This window comes from Tachysurus fulvidraco, chromosome 6, assembly GCF_022655615.1.
Source record: "Tachysurus fulvidraco isolate hzauxx_2018 chromosome 6, HZAU_PFXX_2.0, whole genome shotgun sequence".
NCBI classification, from domain to species: Eukaryota; Metazoa; Chordata; class Actinopteri; order Siluriformes; family Bagridae; genus Tachysurus; species Tachysurus fulvidraco.
The window spans coordinates 2,181,738-2,199,237 of record NC_062523.1 but is presented as its reverse complement, the minus strand read 5'-3'; the positions used below and the strand labels follow the sequence as shown (position 1 = coordinate 2,199,237).

Genomic DNA, 17,500 nt, shown 5'->3' with positions numbered 1-17,500 from the left:
CATGTCTAAATTGTCATGGGATCCACAGGGTGTCCACTGCCCCTTTTCCCCCTGATAAAGTCTTCAAATGTTCAACGATGGAGACCTGAGTGCAAAAAATATAGCAGTTTGGTAGTGAAAGTAAGAATAGAAAGAGAGAGAGAGAAAAAAGAAAGAAAGAGAGAGAGAGAGAGAGAGAGAGAGAAACAAAGAAAGAAAGAAAGAAAGAAAGAAAGAAAGAAAGAAAGAAAGAAAGAGAGGGATTAACAGTGTGGTAGTGATAGACAGCAAGAAGAAAGAGAGAGAGAGAGAGAGAGAGAGAGAGAGAGAGAGAAAGAAAGAAAGAAAGAAAAAAAGAAAGGAAGAAAGAAAGAAAGAAAGAAAGAAAGAAAGAAAGAAAGAGAAGGATTAACAGTGTGGTAGTGATAGACAGCAAGAAGATAGAGAGAGAGAGAGAGAGAGAGAGAGAGAGAGAGATATATATAAATAATAGAAAGAAATAAATAAAAGAAATAAATAAAGCAGGAAAGAAAGAAAGAAAGAATAAAGAAATGAAGCTGAGAGGGATAACAGAGAGGAAAAATCTAGCAAGCTGAGCGAAAGCAAGAGAGAGAGAGAGAGAGAGAGAGAGAGAGAGAGAGAGAGAGAGAGAGAGAGAGAGAGAGAAGAACAGCATTTATTATGTTTGAGTTTTTATTCCGGCATCACGCTCATTCCCACGCAGACAACCCACACACAGCTTTTAATGTTTCTAGAGACCGACTCTCTCTCTCTCTCTCTCTCTCTCTCTCTCTCTCTCTCTCTCTCTCTCTCTCTCTCTCTCTCTCTCTCTCTCTCTCTCACACACACACACACACACAGTGAATTGATTTCAACCTCAAAATAATGTTGGATCTCTTAGCAGGACATTTTTTCCTTGTTTTAAATCATCTTATCAAATATTTAACGATATTCAGCGGCGATGTGGTGTGATGCCTCTACAGAGTCGATTATTTATCCTATTTCTATTATTTGCATTGGATGTTTTGCCCTGAATTTATCTACAGAAAATGTACAATCATTTGTTTAAGACAGAAAAGATTTCAGACCCCCATCTGCTCAAAACATGTGACTCCATGTAGAAATCGAATGCTACGTACACTTTACTGAACACCGCAAAGTGTTTGTGTTCATGAGACAGAAAAAACTCACTAACACTGACTTCATTCATTCGTTCATTCATCTTCTACCGTTTATCCGAACTTCTCGGGTCACGGGGAGCCTGTGCCTATCTCAGGCGTCATCGGGCATCGAGGCAGGATACACCCTGGACAGAGTGCCAACCCATCGCAGGGCACACACACACTCTCATTCACTCACACACACTCACACACTATGGACAATTTTCCAGAGATGCCAATCAACCTACCATGCATGTCTTTGGACCGGGGGAGGAAACCGGAGTACCCGGAGGAAACCCCCGAGGCACGGGGAGAACATGCAAACTCCACACACACAAGGCGGAGGCGGGAATCGAACCCCTGACCCTGGAGGTGTGAGGCGAACGTGCTAACCGCTAAGCCACCGTGCCCCCCCCCAACACTGACTTCATTTTTTTAAATAGAAATATATAATACACTTTCATTTAATCCACATACTGTATCTGTGTGAAGTGAAAGCTGCAAAGGTTTTGGATTCCTCATGGTTATGACATCACTACTACAAACCAATTTGCATATATGCAAATCTGCAGCAACACAATGGAAATTAAAAGAAAAACATGACCGAATTTTATTTAGGACTCCACATGGAAAAATCTACACAGACGATGTAAGTGCACTTCAGTGGGGCAAATAAAAAAGATCAAATTCTGGAAGGATGAGAAGGGTAAAATACTAGTCCTCTAAAGCTCAGAGCAATATGTGGTCTAATCTGATAACTGATGATTAGACTCCGAGTGGAGGAGTTTTACCTGTCCAGATAGTGACGGCCTCGAGGTGACGATGCTCGGTGCAGCTCGGTGGGTTTGTGCGTGTGAGTGTGCGTGAGTGTGTGTGAGTGTGTGTGAGTGTGTTTGGAAGCCTGTTTCTGCCTTCAGAGTCACTTGGAGCACCGAGATGATGGGGAGAAGAGCGAAGTTATGGAAAAGCTCCACTTCACACCTGGAGCCAGGAGAGAGAGAGAGGGAGAGAGGAGGGGGGGGGAGAGATGGAGAGAGAGAGAGAGAGAGAGAGAGAGAGAGAGAGAGAGAGAGAGAGAGAGAGAGAGAGAAGACAGGGTCAATATTTTCACATATTAGAAATTGTAATAGGTAGTGTAATGCTGCTGAGTGTGTGTGTGTGTGTGTGTGTGTGTGTGTGTGTGTGTGTGTGTGTGTGTGTGTGTGTGTGTAAAAAGAACATAAAGGAATACACATCTGCTTCAGCCACAAGATATACACACAAAAAAATACAGGCTAAATTTCTCTCGCTCTTCATAAACACACACACACACACACGCACACACACACACACACACACACACACACACACACACACACACACACACACACACACACACACATCTTCAAAAAAGCAAAAAAAGGTAATATAATTTTTTTAATCTTTGCTGCCACGTAACATGACTGTGTGTCACTACAGCAAATGATACACAACACCCGAAAGCTTTGTTCTACTAATGCATCAGTGAGATGTTCTTCTGATCATCACAGTTCTATGTGGCTCTTTTCCAAACTGTTGCCACAAAGATGGAAGCACGCAGTTGAATATGTTGTAAATGTCTTTGTATGCTGAAGTATTACAAATTCTCTTCACTGGAACTAAGAGGCTGGAGAGAACTGAAGGAGCAGGAAGTTGGCCACATATTCACAGGTTGGAGTTTCCCGAGTCAATAACTCCTGAGCTAAACGCTGTTACTACACAAATAACACCTCTTTTCTATCGTAGTAATGTAGAGAGGCAGCTACAACCGCGTTTTGTGTAGTAACAGCGTTTAGCTCAGGAGTTATCGACTCGGGAAACTCCGACCTGTGAATATGTGGCCGACTTTACTTAAGACGCCGAGGCGCTTTTTTCCTTCTCGATAGGTGAGTAACGTTGGTTTTGCTTTGTTACACAGAACTAATATATGCCTTTGTCCTTTACATCATTATGCTTGTGTGGCATTTTTGCTTGTTTGTTTATCTACAATCATATTGTTCTTCCCTTCAGCTATGATAAAGACACGTTTCTTTCTGTCAGTCGCCTGGGTTACGTATGTATATGTGGGCGGAGCTATCGATACAGGGGTGGGACCCGTTTGGGTTAGGGGCGTGTTTGTTTTGGTGATTTTTTATGTCAACATTGGCTTTCAAACATCGGAGACCTCACCTTTAATTGTAATAAACACATGAGCAGCAGTTTGATAAGAATCAGTTCACATGTATCAAAGGAAGCATATGTTACCCTTCACCCTCTCTGGCTTGTAGCCATAATGTGATGGGAGAGCTGGCTGGTGGGAGAGAAGTGGTAGGTACCAGCCCTGGATAAGCAATGGCACATTGTGGGTTTTGTACACTTCTCATGGTTACACTAGAAGTATCAGGCAAGAGCGACATGACCAAACCAAACAACTAGCTACATCTCCTCACAGGCCAGATTGAGGAGATCAAAGATACAGCGGCAGCTTTGCAGTGTTGGGATTTGAACTCATAACATTCTTCTCAGCAGCCCAAAGATCGATTCCCTGAGACATCACCACCAACTGCAGAACATTTGCCAATCCCACATTGGATGTACAAAGTTTCCTATAGGAACTCCACCAGGAACCTTTTCTTAGATAATCCTTTAGAGAGAAAAATGCAAACATCCCTAAAGAGTGTGAGGCATAAGATTTAAAGTGAATCAGTGGGTACTCGTGGTGGAAAGACCCAAAGACCCAAAGTCTATCTAGACCAAAAGAATTGGCGCTGTTCAACAGTTTAATCATAGAGCAGCACTGTGAGCCTCATCAACTGTTCTACTTTGTACAAATATCTAATAAGAACCCAAAACAGTCACAGCGATCGTATTTGGGGATGTCGTGGCCTAATGGGGATGTCGTGGCCTAATGGGTAAGTCGTGGCCTAATGGGGATGTCGTGGCCTAATGGGGATGTCGTGGCCTAATGAGGAAGTCGTGGCCTAATGGGGATGTCGTGGCCTAATGGGGATGTCGTGGCCTAATGGGGATGTCGTGGCCTAATGGGGATGTCGTGGCCTAATGGGGAAGTCGTGGCCTAATGGGGATGTCGTGGCCTAATGAGGATGTCGTGGCCTAATGGGGAAGTCGTGGCCTAATGGGGAAGTCGTGGCCTAATGGGGATGTCGTGGCCTAATGGGGATGTCGTGGCCTAATGGGGATGTCGTGGTCTAATGGGGAAGTCGTGGCCTAATGGGGAAGTCGTGGCCTAATGGGGATGTCGTGGCCTAATGGGTAAGTCGTGGCCTAATGGGTAAGTCGTGGTCTAATGGGGAAGTCGTGGCCTAATGGGGAAGTCGTGGCCTAATGGGTAAGTCGTGGCCTAATGGGTAAGTCATGGCCTAATGGTTAGAGAATTTGACTCCTAACCCTAAGGTTGTGAGTTCGAGTCTTGGGCCGGCCACGACTGAGGTGCCCTTGAGCAAGGCACCGAACCCCCCCAACTGCTCCCCGGGCACCGCAGCATAAATGGCTGCCCACTGCCCCGGGTGTGTGTTCACGGTGTGTGTGTGTGTTCACTGCTGTGTGTGTGTGTGTGTGTGTGTACACTTTGGATGGGTTAAACGCAGAGAAGCCTAGTAATCTAGATGTTGTAAAATTCTGTATCAGACTCTTTTACTCAAGAGAATCGATTTGAGTGTCTGTATAACCTGATTCTGAATACGAGGAACTTTCCAGGTGTAAATATTGACAAAGCGCTTGTAATCAAGTCGCGTCGTCATCCTGAGATAGACGACGCCCATCAGACAGAATGGCATCATCAGCGAATAAAAAAATAGATCAGAAGAAGGCAAAAAAAAAAAAGTAGCGACTTGCAGCGATGCTTCGCTCTTAGCGGAGACGCAAAGACGGACCATAAATAAATGCTCCCTCCCGCACACACCATAACAAGACCACCGTTTTCTTTTACTTTGTCGCCCATCACCATAGTGCACTACCGATCCTAAACCTTTAACATTAACTAATCAAATCTAATGTGGCATAAAAACACTTCTACGACACTTCGGATGCTTTCTAATTTCATCATTTAATACAAAAGTCAAAATTTATTAGCGAAAGTATTAAACTAAGTAAAGTACCCTTATGTATCGGTGCATCTGCTGTGACTCTCCGAGGGCAGTTAAAGCTAGAAAGGTAATTAAAGTCGAGACAAATGGAGGTCAAAGAAAAGTCAGGAGCCAAGACTGACCTCAGAGTGTGCAAGCTACAAATCACACAGCCACGCACCGAGCCGTGGAGCGGCGTCCTGTAGCGTTTAAATCGATGGCCACTTTAATGCGGAGCCCTGAAACGTCTACTGTGTGTAATTCCTACCTGCTGTTTCTAACTACTGAAACTCTCTATAGTATTAATCTTACTATGTGGGTGCCAACACTTTTATACAGAAATCAGTGTAAAATATAGAACAGAAAAGCAGCCATGTGGAATCCGTTCAAAAAACCCGTCATAGAGTTAACATCATGAAGCCATTACAACCGCTAGAGCTGGTATTATTATTACTTATTATCAGATAAGTAGTTTGTATTTAATACATACATAACGGTTATAATGACGATGATATCATCGTCATTATAACCGTTACGTACGTATTTAAGACATAAAGTAGCCTAGCCGAGCTCAGCTCTTCTGGCTTCCAGCCCAAACGTACCGTCTGCTCGCTCGGGTCGAGACAGGAGCACTTTTACTGGGGCTAAAAGGGAACCGAATTTTACCCCCAACAAGTGAAGTAGAGTGAATCATGAGGAGGAAGATGAGCAGTTAGTTTAGCCTCAGAGACCTGTTGGAGAGAAGATCAGAAGAAAGAAATGTTTTCATCTCTCTCTCTCTCTCTCTCTCTCTCTCTCTCTCTCTCTCTCTCTCTCTCTCTCTCTCTCTCTCTCTGCCTCAGGAAACATGAGCTGGAGAACACAGCATTTTTTCTCCACTCAAAACAAGCGCCTTCACACACATTCTGTTCTTCACTGTGACTCATCAACCACACAAAGCCTCTTCACTTACTCACACACACACACACACACACACACACACACACACACACACACACACACACACACACACACACACACACACACACACACCACACACACACACACACACACTTTTTACAGAGAATATATCCTTTCGTTCTCTGTTATGTATCTTTTGCGCAGAATCAAATATTTGAATCAGAATCAAACCTCAGAATTGATTAAGAATTGATTCTCTGAACAGATCCCATTACTTTCAGTTGCAATCAGATTTCGTTCAAAAATGTCAGTGTATAAACGCCACTATCAGTAACTGTATCTGTTTAGTGCTGGAAGTGGATGTGGCCTAAACATAAGGCATAAACAACTCCTGCTGCTTTGCATTCCAACACACAAAAAAACAACTGGATGCAGAAATGTCAGCAGTGTTGAGCATGGGGTGTGTATGGAGTGTGTATGGAGTGTGTATGGAGTGTGTATGGAGTGTGTATGGAGTGTTCATGGAGTGTGTATGGAGTGTGTATGGGGTGTATGGGATGTGTATGGAGTGTTCATGGAGTGTTCATGGAGTGTGTATGGAGTGTTCATGGAATGTGTATGGAATGTGTATGGAGTGTGTATGGAGTGTGTATGGAGTGAGCATGGAGTGTGTATGGAGTGTGTATGGAGTGTTCATGGAGTGTGTATGGAGTGTGTATGGAGTGTGTATGGAGTTTGTATGGAGTTTGTATGGAGTTTGTATGGAGTCTGTATGGAGTTTGTATGGAGTTTGTATGGAGTCTGTATGGAGTTTGTATAGAGTCTGTATGGAGTTTGTATGGAGTTTGTATGGAGTGTGTATGGAGTGTGTATGGAGTCTGTATGGGGTGTGTATGGGGTGTGTATGGAGTGTGTATGGAGTGTGTATGGGGTGGTCTCTCAGTCACTTTTGGTTGCACCTGCCTTTATATTTCTAACAAATGTAGTCAAAGTTCAATAAATTAAAAAAATAAATAAATAATAAATTAATTAAAGAATAAAATATAATTATAAAAATATAAATACTCACACCCACCCACAAGATACACTCACTCATCCACACACATACATGCACAACCCACCCACCGATACACACACACACACACACACACACACACACACACACACACAAAAGACTCACAAACCCACCTATTAACACATGCACACACACAGACACAAGACTCACACACACACACACACACACACACACACACACACACACACACACACACACACACACGTGCACAACCCACCCCACTGAGACACACATGCACACGTCTCACATCCATCAACCCAGACACACAAAAACTCACACCCACTCACTCTCTCTCTCTCTCACACACACACACACACACACACACACACACACACACACACACACACAAACACACCCACTCACAAACACACCCACCAACACACACATATACATTAACACACCCACTAACACATGCAAAACACACCCACCGACACACACACACAAACAAAACACACACACAGACACAGACCAACACGCACCGACACACACACACACACACACACACACACACACACACACACACACACACACACACACACACACACACACACACACACACACACAGTGCAGTAAGACATACTGCTAGAAGGTCCAGAAAAGCTCAGCCTGTGATCTCTGCAGCGGTCTCTTTTCTGTCCCTTCAGGATGTCATTATGGGATTCTGGAGGAACTCTGCAGCATCTAAATTAGCCTCAGCGGTCTGTGAGGTGCCCCGGTCTCTCTCTCTCTCTCTCTCTCTCTCTCTCTCTCTCTCTCTCTCTCTCTCTCTCTCTCTCTCTCTCACACACACACACACACACACACACACACACACACACACACAGCTGATAGACCACCGTGCTTAAACTGAAACAGCACGCTTACAGCAGGAACTCTGAAAGATGGTTGTTCACTCTTTTTCAACAGTGCTGAGTGTTACAGCTCAGTGAAACAGAGCTAGAGAGCGAGAGCGAGAGAGAGAGAGAGAGAGAGAGAGAGAGAGAGAGAGAGAGAGAGTGGGCTGCTGAGAATTACAGTCGTCATATCTGATCTGTGTTTGCGGGAGAATAAGCAGATGGTGTTAAGTATGCTCGTGCTGAACTGTGAGCCCATCATGCTACAGTGATGAGAGAGCAACCAAAATATAGACTAACACTCACAATGCTACCAAATACACCGTATGTGCCGGGCCACGATCTCTCTCTCTCTCTCTCTCTCTCTCTCTCTCTCTCTCTCTCTCTCTCTCTCCCTCCCTCTGTTTAACATTCTATATAACATACATGGATACATGCTATTATAGGAAATTAATGAATGATAGATGTGATGCTCGTCTCTGATGGCCGGTTTGACATGCTCATGGTCATCGACAGCCGATTAATGGCCGCTGTGATCAGTGTTTACCTATGATGAATTTCTGGCAGTGCCAGAAGATTTCAGACACCGACCTGCAGTGTGAAATCTACTATGACGAGCATCAAACCAAGAACCAGTAGCGCTGAACCGGATGACGCACTTTGTGCAACAACTTCAAACCACCTCAGGGAAGACCTTCCTAGCTTCTGGCACTCTTTCATCTCTTCCCGATCCTGAATCCTTTTCCTCACTACCCTTGGACTTTTCTCTCCTCTCTTTGATCAACCCTGGACTTTCTCTGCCTTCTGTCCAATAAACCCAAGAAGACTTCTTGTTCTGCTCCTTGGCTTTCAGATGTCTTGCACGACAATCAAAGAGAGCTAAGATCATCTGAAAGAAAGAAATCACAACATGATGCAGATCTTGACTCTTACCGTGCAACTTATGGCCAAGTTCTCTTCAGACGTGACTTCTGCCAAGACACCTTTGTAAGCTCTACAACATTATCCCTTCTCCACTCAACACCCCGGCTCCACCTGCCTCATCCTCCCTAACTGCAGAAGACTTTGCTTCTTTTTACAATGAGAAGATTGAGGAAATCTTAAGGACCTTCACTTCGGCCCCGACATCTCACAGTCTGGATTCCCCTTCGCTGTCGCATTTCTCAACTGTAGCAGCAGAAGAGATTTTACAACTCATCCGGTCTTGCAATCCTACCACCTGCCCACTGGATCCACACCCTCATTCCACAGGGACAGACCTTTTGGATGTCTCTGAAAAATTACATGCTGCTAGATCTGCCAAGCTGTCATCTGTCCTCATCCTTCTAAACCTTTCAGCAGCGTCTGATACGGTCAACCACAAGATTCTCTTGTCCACCCTCAGGAGTCTTGGGAATTGTGGATCAGCTTGGGAATGATTTGCTTCCTACCATGAAGGACGCTCATATCAGGTAACATGGAGGGGAGTGACATCTGCTCCACGCAGACTCTCCACTGGTGTCCCACAGGGCTCAGTACTTGGTCCTGTTTTCTCTTTTCTCCCTGTATACTCACTCTCTTGGTGAAGTTATTTACTCACACAGATTCTCTTACCACTGCTATGCTGATGATACACAACTTATCTTCTCTTTCCCACCCCACTCTTTCTCATTCTTTACCATCATCATCACATCATCATGGATGTCTGTTCATCAGTTGAAGCTCAATCCTAGCAAAACTGAACTGCTGATCATCAGGTGATTCATCCCCAGGTCATGATCTTGCAATGTCCCTGCATAACGACCTGATCTCCCCTTCAGTCACAGCTTGCAACTTTGAAGTAATCATGGACACTCAACTGTCCTTTTCCTCTCATGTTGCTAATGTGACTCGCTCATGTCGGTTCCTTCTCTACAACATCAGAAGGATTCGGCCAGTTTTGTCCTCACAGGCTGCTCAGTCTGACTCGTAATCCTAAGGTCGTGGGTTCGAGTCTCGGGCCAGCCACGACTGAGGTGCCCTTGAGCAAGGCACAGAACCCCCCGACTGCTCCCCGGCCGTCGTTGAAGACCTACTTCTTTATGAAATTCCTGAACTAGAACTTTCTCCCCTGTTTGTTGTATGTGTGTATATAAAAAAAAACTTTGAACAGAGGTTTAGACTCATGGTATCTTACGTCTGTAACCTCTGGATAAGAGCCACGTACAAAATGCCATAAATAAAAGGGAAATATATAAGATGTCAAGACGAGTCAGGTGGACAGAACGGCAGGAGTAAAAACGAAAAGCACCACAGATTGTTTTGGTTTGCTGCAATTTAGCGAGAATGCTGGTCTGAACGTGTCACAGATAAAACCCAGTCTTCTTGTGTGCATCTGATTTTGATGCGTCTTGACCGTCGCAGTCTTACATGATGACACCTGAGATCCTACAGTGTGACATGGAGATCATGTTCATACAGTCTGACAAGCAGCAATCACCAATTGGGATTATAAATTTAAGTCTCACCATCCCAAAGATTATTTTCTATGATGTTCTATAACTGTATTTTTTATCCATTTATAGTTACACCACTGTTACCGAAAATGACCAATCAGACCGACGAATTCACCACCTGTTCGCCGTGTTGCACAAACCGCATACAGAGATCCTCTATCCGACCGAGTCACGCTGGCTCTAGAAGTCCAGCACACGCGGTCATCCGAGAACAACAAGAGGGTTACGGCAGCACTGCTCTGTCCTTGTGTGTCAGCATCTATCCGATCACAGAGAGATTAGGACTCAACATCAAACAGGCAGAACTGTCGCTCTGATCTACAGACCAGAGACACGCCTCAGTCCACGAATGTCTCTCTTTCCTAACAGCTTGATTCTCTCCTGCTTTCTCATTCATTGCAAGTGAATCGTTCTGTCCATCACCATTTTTTGTCTCGAATCATTTCACTCTTGTAAGAAATTACACACAAATGCACCCCCGGATTCCAGTCCGAGATACACGAGATCGGAAAGAGCTCGTTTATAAAAAGGCTTAAGAAACACAAGGTAATACGTTCCAGACTCTGAAAGAAGACGCTTGATTAAATCGTTAGTATGGGAGCGGCAGCAGGACATCAGGGACTGCCACCAACAAAGGGTCAATGTGACCATGATGGACATTTAAAGTCATTGTCTTTTCCTTTCCATCACATTTCATCTTTCCATTGTATTCATTTTCTTTCGCTTCTTTTCCATTTTTTAAATTTTCATATTTTTACCCCTTTCTTTAATCTCCTTTATATCGTTTTCTTTTCCTTTCAATTTAATCTTTTCCTCTTTCCTACCTGTTCATTTTATATTTTTATTCCTTTCCTTTTCCTTACTTCCGTTTGCATACTTTCCCTCGTACTTTTTTCCCTCCTTTTCTGGTCATTTTTATCTCTCTTTCCTTCCTGTTCATTTCCTTTCGTTTTTAACCTTTTCCTTTCCTCCCATTTCTTATTTTGTTTCCATTCCTTTCAATCACTTAAATTTTCTTTTCTTTTCTATTATATTCCTTTTTTTTTTAACTTACATTTCATTTCCTTCCACTTTCATTCCTTTCCTTCCCTCTGCACCACCCTCAACATTTTGGTCTGTTTTTCTTGAACGTTACTTTTTCACTTTTTCTTTTTTCTCTCCCTCTCTACATCCTAGCAATTTCTCTCTCAGATCTCTTTCTCTATCTGTCTCTCTCTCTCTCTCTCTTTCTCTCTCTCTCTATCTCTTTCTCTATCTGTCTCTCTCTCTGTCTCTTTCCCCCTCTCTCTCTCTCTGTCTCTCTATCTCTTTCTCTCTCTCTCTCTATCTCTTTCTATATATCTGTAAACACTTTCTATTGTATCTCTATATCGCTTTCGCTCTTATATGTATATATCTTCTCTTCTTCTCTGTCTTCTATCACTCTGTCTCTTTTCCTTCATTCTCTCTCTCTCTGTGTGTCTCTCTCTCTCTCTCTCTCTCTCTCTCTCTCTCTCTCTCTCTCTCTCTCAATCTCTTTCTCTCTCTCTCTGTCTCTATCTCTTTCTCTCTCTCTCTCACTCTCCCTCTGTCTCTTTCCCCCCTCTCTCTTTTGCTCTATCTCTTTCTCTCTCTCTCTCTGTCTCCTTCACTCTCTCTCTCTATCTCTTTCTCTCTCGCTGTCTCTCTATCTCTCTCTCTCTCTTTCCCTCTCTCTCTCTCTCTCTCTCTCTCTCTCTCTCTCTCTCTCTCTCTCTCTCTCTCTCTCTCTCTCTGTCCCCCCCCCCTCTCTCGGTGCATACTGGGAGTGTTTGGGTGTGTGAGTGTTGACAGGAGCTGAGAGCTCTCGTGCGCTTTTTTCTGTTTTCCTTTTCACTTTCTCTATAGAGTTAGTCTCTTTCGGTGAAGTAAAGAGAACAGACATTTAATTACAAGTTTTTGTGTTGAAAGTGTGGTTTATTAGTCAGGTAAGTGAGTCAGGTGAGTCGTAGCAGGGCGGGAGCGGGATGGCGTCCCTCACACAGAGGGTGGCGTCACCTGTCTCCCTCCGCTAAGTCAGAGTTCAAGATACTACTCCATTAAAGACACGGACACTCCCAGTACTTTCTTTTTTAATCTCGAGAAAAAAGTTTTCGACAGAAGACGACGTGCCATCTTTGTCGTCCGGATGGATCCGTCACATCCGACCCGGCAGAAATGAGGAGACTAGCAAGTAACTTCTACAGCGGGTTATACAGTGCTGAGAGCTGTGATGCTGAATCTGCCGAGGACTTAAAGAGCTGCCACAAATACAGCAAACTCAAAAAAAAGGAATTAGACCGGACCATCACCCTTCAGGAACTCACAGAGGCAATGTCTCAGCTATCCACGGGAAGATCCCCTGGAATAGACGGATTACCCTCGGAATCAACCTTTATCAACATTTCCGGATTTTAATGTGGACAAGACTTACATGAGGTTTACATGAGTCATCAAAAACGATCAAACGTATTGCATCCCTGAAAGTTCTGTAATAGATAACCTTTTTTATTAAGGGACATAATCAATTTTAATCCGCTAAATATGAATAAACTGGGAATCCTGTCACTAGACCAGGAAAAACCTTTTGATCGGGTAGACCATGGGTGCCTTATTAATGTGTCCACTTTGGCTTTGGAGAACGTTTTATACCCTATGTAGAACTTCTGTACTCTGAGGGTATGTGTGATGGTTAAAGCAGGGGGAAGTTTAAGTACCCAAGTACCGGTGTCTAGAGGTATTAGGCAGGGTTGTCCACTCTCCAGACAGTTATACTGTCTAGTCATCGAGCCCCTACAATGTAGGCTCAGAGCAACACTAAAAGAGTTAATGGTCATTTTAAGGTGGTCTTAGCGGCTTATGTGGACGACATTACTGTTTTTATCACAGAGAAAGATGACATCACACTTTTAAATGAAGACCATTGAGACATATGAAACAGCTTCCTCTGCAGGAGTAAACTGGTCACAAAGGTTGTACTGTATGTTAGGCAACAGGGAGCACAGAGCAGTTCCACCACTTCCAGGAGGGCTACAGTGGAGAAGAGATGGACTAAAAATCTTGGGGGTATTTTAAGGGCTGCTGGAAAAAGGTGTCTGCACGATTGTCCAAGTGGAAATGCTATTACCACATTTGTCTTACAGAGGTAGAGTTCTGGTAGTAAACAACCTGGCTGCCTCAACTCTGTGGCACAGGACTATTATTATGGAAGAGCTGGTTTCTAAAATATAAAGAAGAATAGAGGACTTCTTTTGGCATGGACAACACTGGCTGCGTGCTGCATGTCTTTACCTGTCGGTACAGGAAGGTGGACAAGGGCTGGTAGACGTGAGGAGCAGAATCCGTGGCTTCCGTATACAAGCTGCGCATAGACTCCTATACCACAAAGATGTGGTGTGGGAGAAAACTCTTTCATAAACTCGAGACTGCTGTCCTCGGTGAGCATACTCATGGTGCTTACTGGACAACAGCATCACAAAGCTGGGCCACCTACTAGACGAAGGATACCAAGGGAAGAGCTAAAAGCAGTGACGGGGCTGAGATCTTCGTGTCTAACAGCAAAACTGCGGGAAGAACTGTACGATGCCGTACCAAGCAGCTACAAAATGTACATTGCACAGAGACATGGGACTATTCATGACAGGAGGAACGACATGGAGTTCCCTTTCGAGGGAACTCGACGCTGCGTCAGTGCTGACGCTATGGGAAGTTGTGTCTGAAGCTCTGTGTGCACACACGCCATTTAATGGCTCGGAAAGGACACGTGACGGAGTAATTACTCGCCAGCAAGTCCATATAAGGGCATCTACGTCACGCTGCTCCAGCTCTCTTTGTCTGAAGGAAGCGCGAACGGATGCCTGGGGCGTGGCCAGCAACGCAGCGTCTCGTTCCCTTCTCAGGGAACCGGGTTACATACGTAACCTGGTGTAGTTTCCGGGACTTCGATTTCTCCCTGCGGTGAGAGCGGAGGAAGACGACGAAGTCACAGACTCCATTTTGTCTTTCAAGACTCCACAGTAAAACCTCTTTAAGGACATGTCTAAGAAAGCCATGTACCAAATAACGATGAAAGTGCTGCACGAAGATTCCTTGAGGAGACAAAAAGTCTCAAGGTGGCCAGGGATGTTGAACCCAGACGTTCTTGGGCGAGACGGGCGGAGGACCCTGTAGAGAAGCGTCCTGCTGACCTGCAGTGGGGGATTATTCACGAGGCGACGGACGGACATGTGGAACACCTCAATCCAGCGGTGAAGGGGGAGTGTAGGTTCTTTGGGGTAAAGAAACACCTAGAACACTTGTTTTTAAGATGCCTGAGATTAAAAGGTCTTTTTAAGCTACTCAAGAGATGGTTTCAAAAATCAGATGAAGAATTCTCAGAGAAGGTTTTTATAGGAGGAGTAAAATACCGCTTCTCGAAAAGGAGCTATCTGATGGACACAGCTAAACTAGCCGCGTGGATAACACGGAAAAACAAAGGGTTACGACGAGCTACTGTAGATCCAGAGCTTCTGAGGCTACCAGAGGCTAGTAGCAGCTAAGCTAAAGATTTTGCTTACTACAAGCTGAGCAGCAAAGCGACGGGTTTTAATGAAACGCCGTGACGATCCTTCAGGAGAACAAAGTCGTTTTTAACCTCTGATTTCTTTCATCTTTTAGCGGTTGCTTAAGGATGTACTCAGTGTAAACTGAGTACAATGTCTGTTTTTTTATTCTATCCATCGCCTGTTTATCTATTTATGGAATTAATGTTTTATTTGTTTATCTTTTTCATTTATAGACTTGGGAAGACCTACGATTGTGAAGCACACATATATGTGTCTGGCAAATGATGAATAAAAGTTCTGTTGAACCTTAAAAACCTCTCTCTCTCCCTCTCTCTTTCTGTCTCTCTCCCTCTCTCTTTTTGTCTCTCTCCCTCTCTCTTTTTGTCTCTCTCCTTCTCTCTTTCACTCTCTCTCTCCCTCTCTCTCCTTCTCTCTCTCTTTCGCTCTCCTTCTCTTTCTCTCTCTCTCTCTCCCCCTCTCTCACTCTCCTTCTCTCTCTCTCTCCCCCTCTCTCGCTCTCCTTCTGTCTCTCCTTCTCTCTCTCTCCCTCTCTCTCTCACTCTCTCTCTCCTCTCTCTCTCTCCCCCCCTCTCTCTCCTTCTCTCTCTTTCGCTCTCCTTCTCTTTCTCTCTCCCCCTCTCTCGCTCTCCTTCTCTCTCTCTCTCTCTCCCTCTCTCACTCTCCTTCTCTCTCTCTCCCCCTCTCTCCCCCTCTCTCCTTCTCTCTCTCTCTCTCTCGCTCCTTCTCTCTCTCTTTCTCTCTCTCTCTCCTCCCCCTCTCTCGCTCTCCTCTTTCCTCTCCTCTCTGCTCTCTCTCTCTGCTCTCTCTCTCTCTCTCTCTCTCTCCTCTCGTCTCTCTCCTCTCCTCCCCTTTCTCTCTCTCTCTCTCTCGTCCCCCTCTCCCTCCTCATCTCCTTCATCGTTCTCTCTCTCCCGCTCTCGTCAACTCGTCGCGACGCGGAGAAAAGTCTCGTCGGGAAGAACAATCCGGACCGGTGCATCTGCTCTCACTAGCGACAAGGACTAACGGGGGACGAATCGAATACCTTCTCAGGGAGTATCGTAGGATCCTTTTCCTCTCATCTCTCGGAAATCATTTCGTGCTCTCTCTATCTCAGGTCTTCCTCTCTCTCGGATTCTCCTTCCTCGTCTCATCCCTTCTCTCTCGTCATCTTCTCTCTCCTTCTCTCGATCCTCCCTCCTCTCATCTCCTTCTCTTCCCCCCCTCTCTCCCTCTCTCTCTCCTTCTCTCTCCTCTCTCTCTCCATACACATAATTATCCCTCTATTTGTCAGTCTGTCAGTCCTCCTACTGGTCTGTATACTGATCCGTTTCAGTGTCTCTGTATGTCTAATGTCTGTCTGTCATTATTTGACCATAATGAAGCGTTAGTCGGATGCAGTGATTCATCCAAAGCCACAGAGTAATTCATGTGGAGCTTCTGATTTCACTCAGAACAATCACAACAGAACACGTCTCTGTTCTTCAGACTTCAGTGGCTTCACGTCTGCCAATAACATCTCAGTAACTGCTAAAACAATGTCGAGCACCGCCGCACTGTCTGTGTGTCTCTGCTCCACTCCATCTGCATTACATCATCACTCTCCTGCTGCTGCAGCATCCCTGGACGAGTCAGTCGACCCCCCACCAACAACACACACATACCCCTATACACACACACACACACACACACACACACACACCCCTACACACACACATACGCACACATACACACACACACCCCTATACACACACATACACACATACACACACACACACACACACACACACGCACACATACAGTACACACACACCCCTACACACACATATGCGCACATACACACACACCCCTACACACAAACAACACACACATACACACACACACCTACACACACACATGCACAAGCACACACCGCTACACACAAATACCTGCACAAACACACACACCCCTACACACACACACATACACGCACACACACACAAATATATGCACACACCGCTACACACACACACACACACACACACAGGCACAAGCACACACTGCTACACACACGCCTACACACACATTTACACACAAGCGCACACTGCAGACATACTGTACACCCCTACACAGACACACATATGCAAACATACGTGCCTACACACACATGCACATGCACACACCGCTACACACACACATACACTTACACACACAAACAAACACACAGACATATACAAACACGTGCACGCACACATTCATACACGCATGCATGCCCCATACACAATCACACACGCACACACACATACACACACGCACACATAAACACACAAACACGTAAAAACACACACACTTGCGCAAAAACACACACGCACACACACAATCTCTCTCTCTCTTACACACACACACACCATGGCAGTGTTTTAAAGTGAGTGAATTAATATAAATGTGAAACTCAGACTTTTTATCAAACACACAAT

General features: G+C 44.8%; 1 protein-coding gene across 18 annotated transcripts in view; it reads right to left on the bottom strand.

The window, feature by feature from the left end:
- map2 (microtubule-associated protein 2) overlaps positions 1–17,500 on the bottom strand; it is a 130,357-nt gene that overhangs the window by 56,846 nt on the left and 56,011 nt on the right. For all 18 annotated transcript variants that reach the window (XM_047814900.1, XM_047814907.1, XM_047814908.1 and 15 more), the window contains exon 3: positions 1,931–2,120. The gene's annotated coding sequence lies outside the window, so the exon portion shown is untranslated. The remainder of the gene's footprint in view (positions 1–1,930; positions 2,121–17,500) is intronic.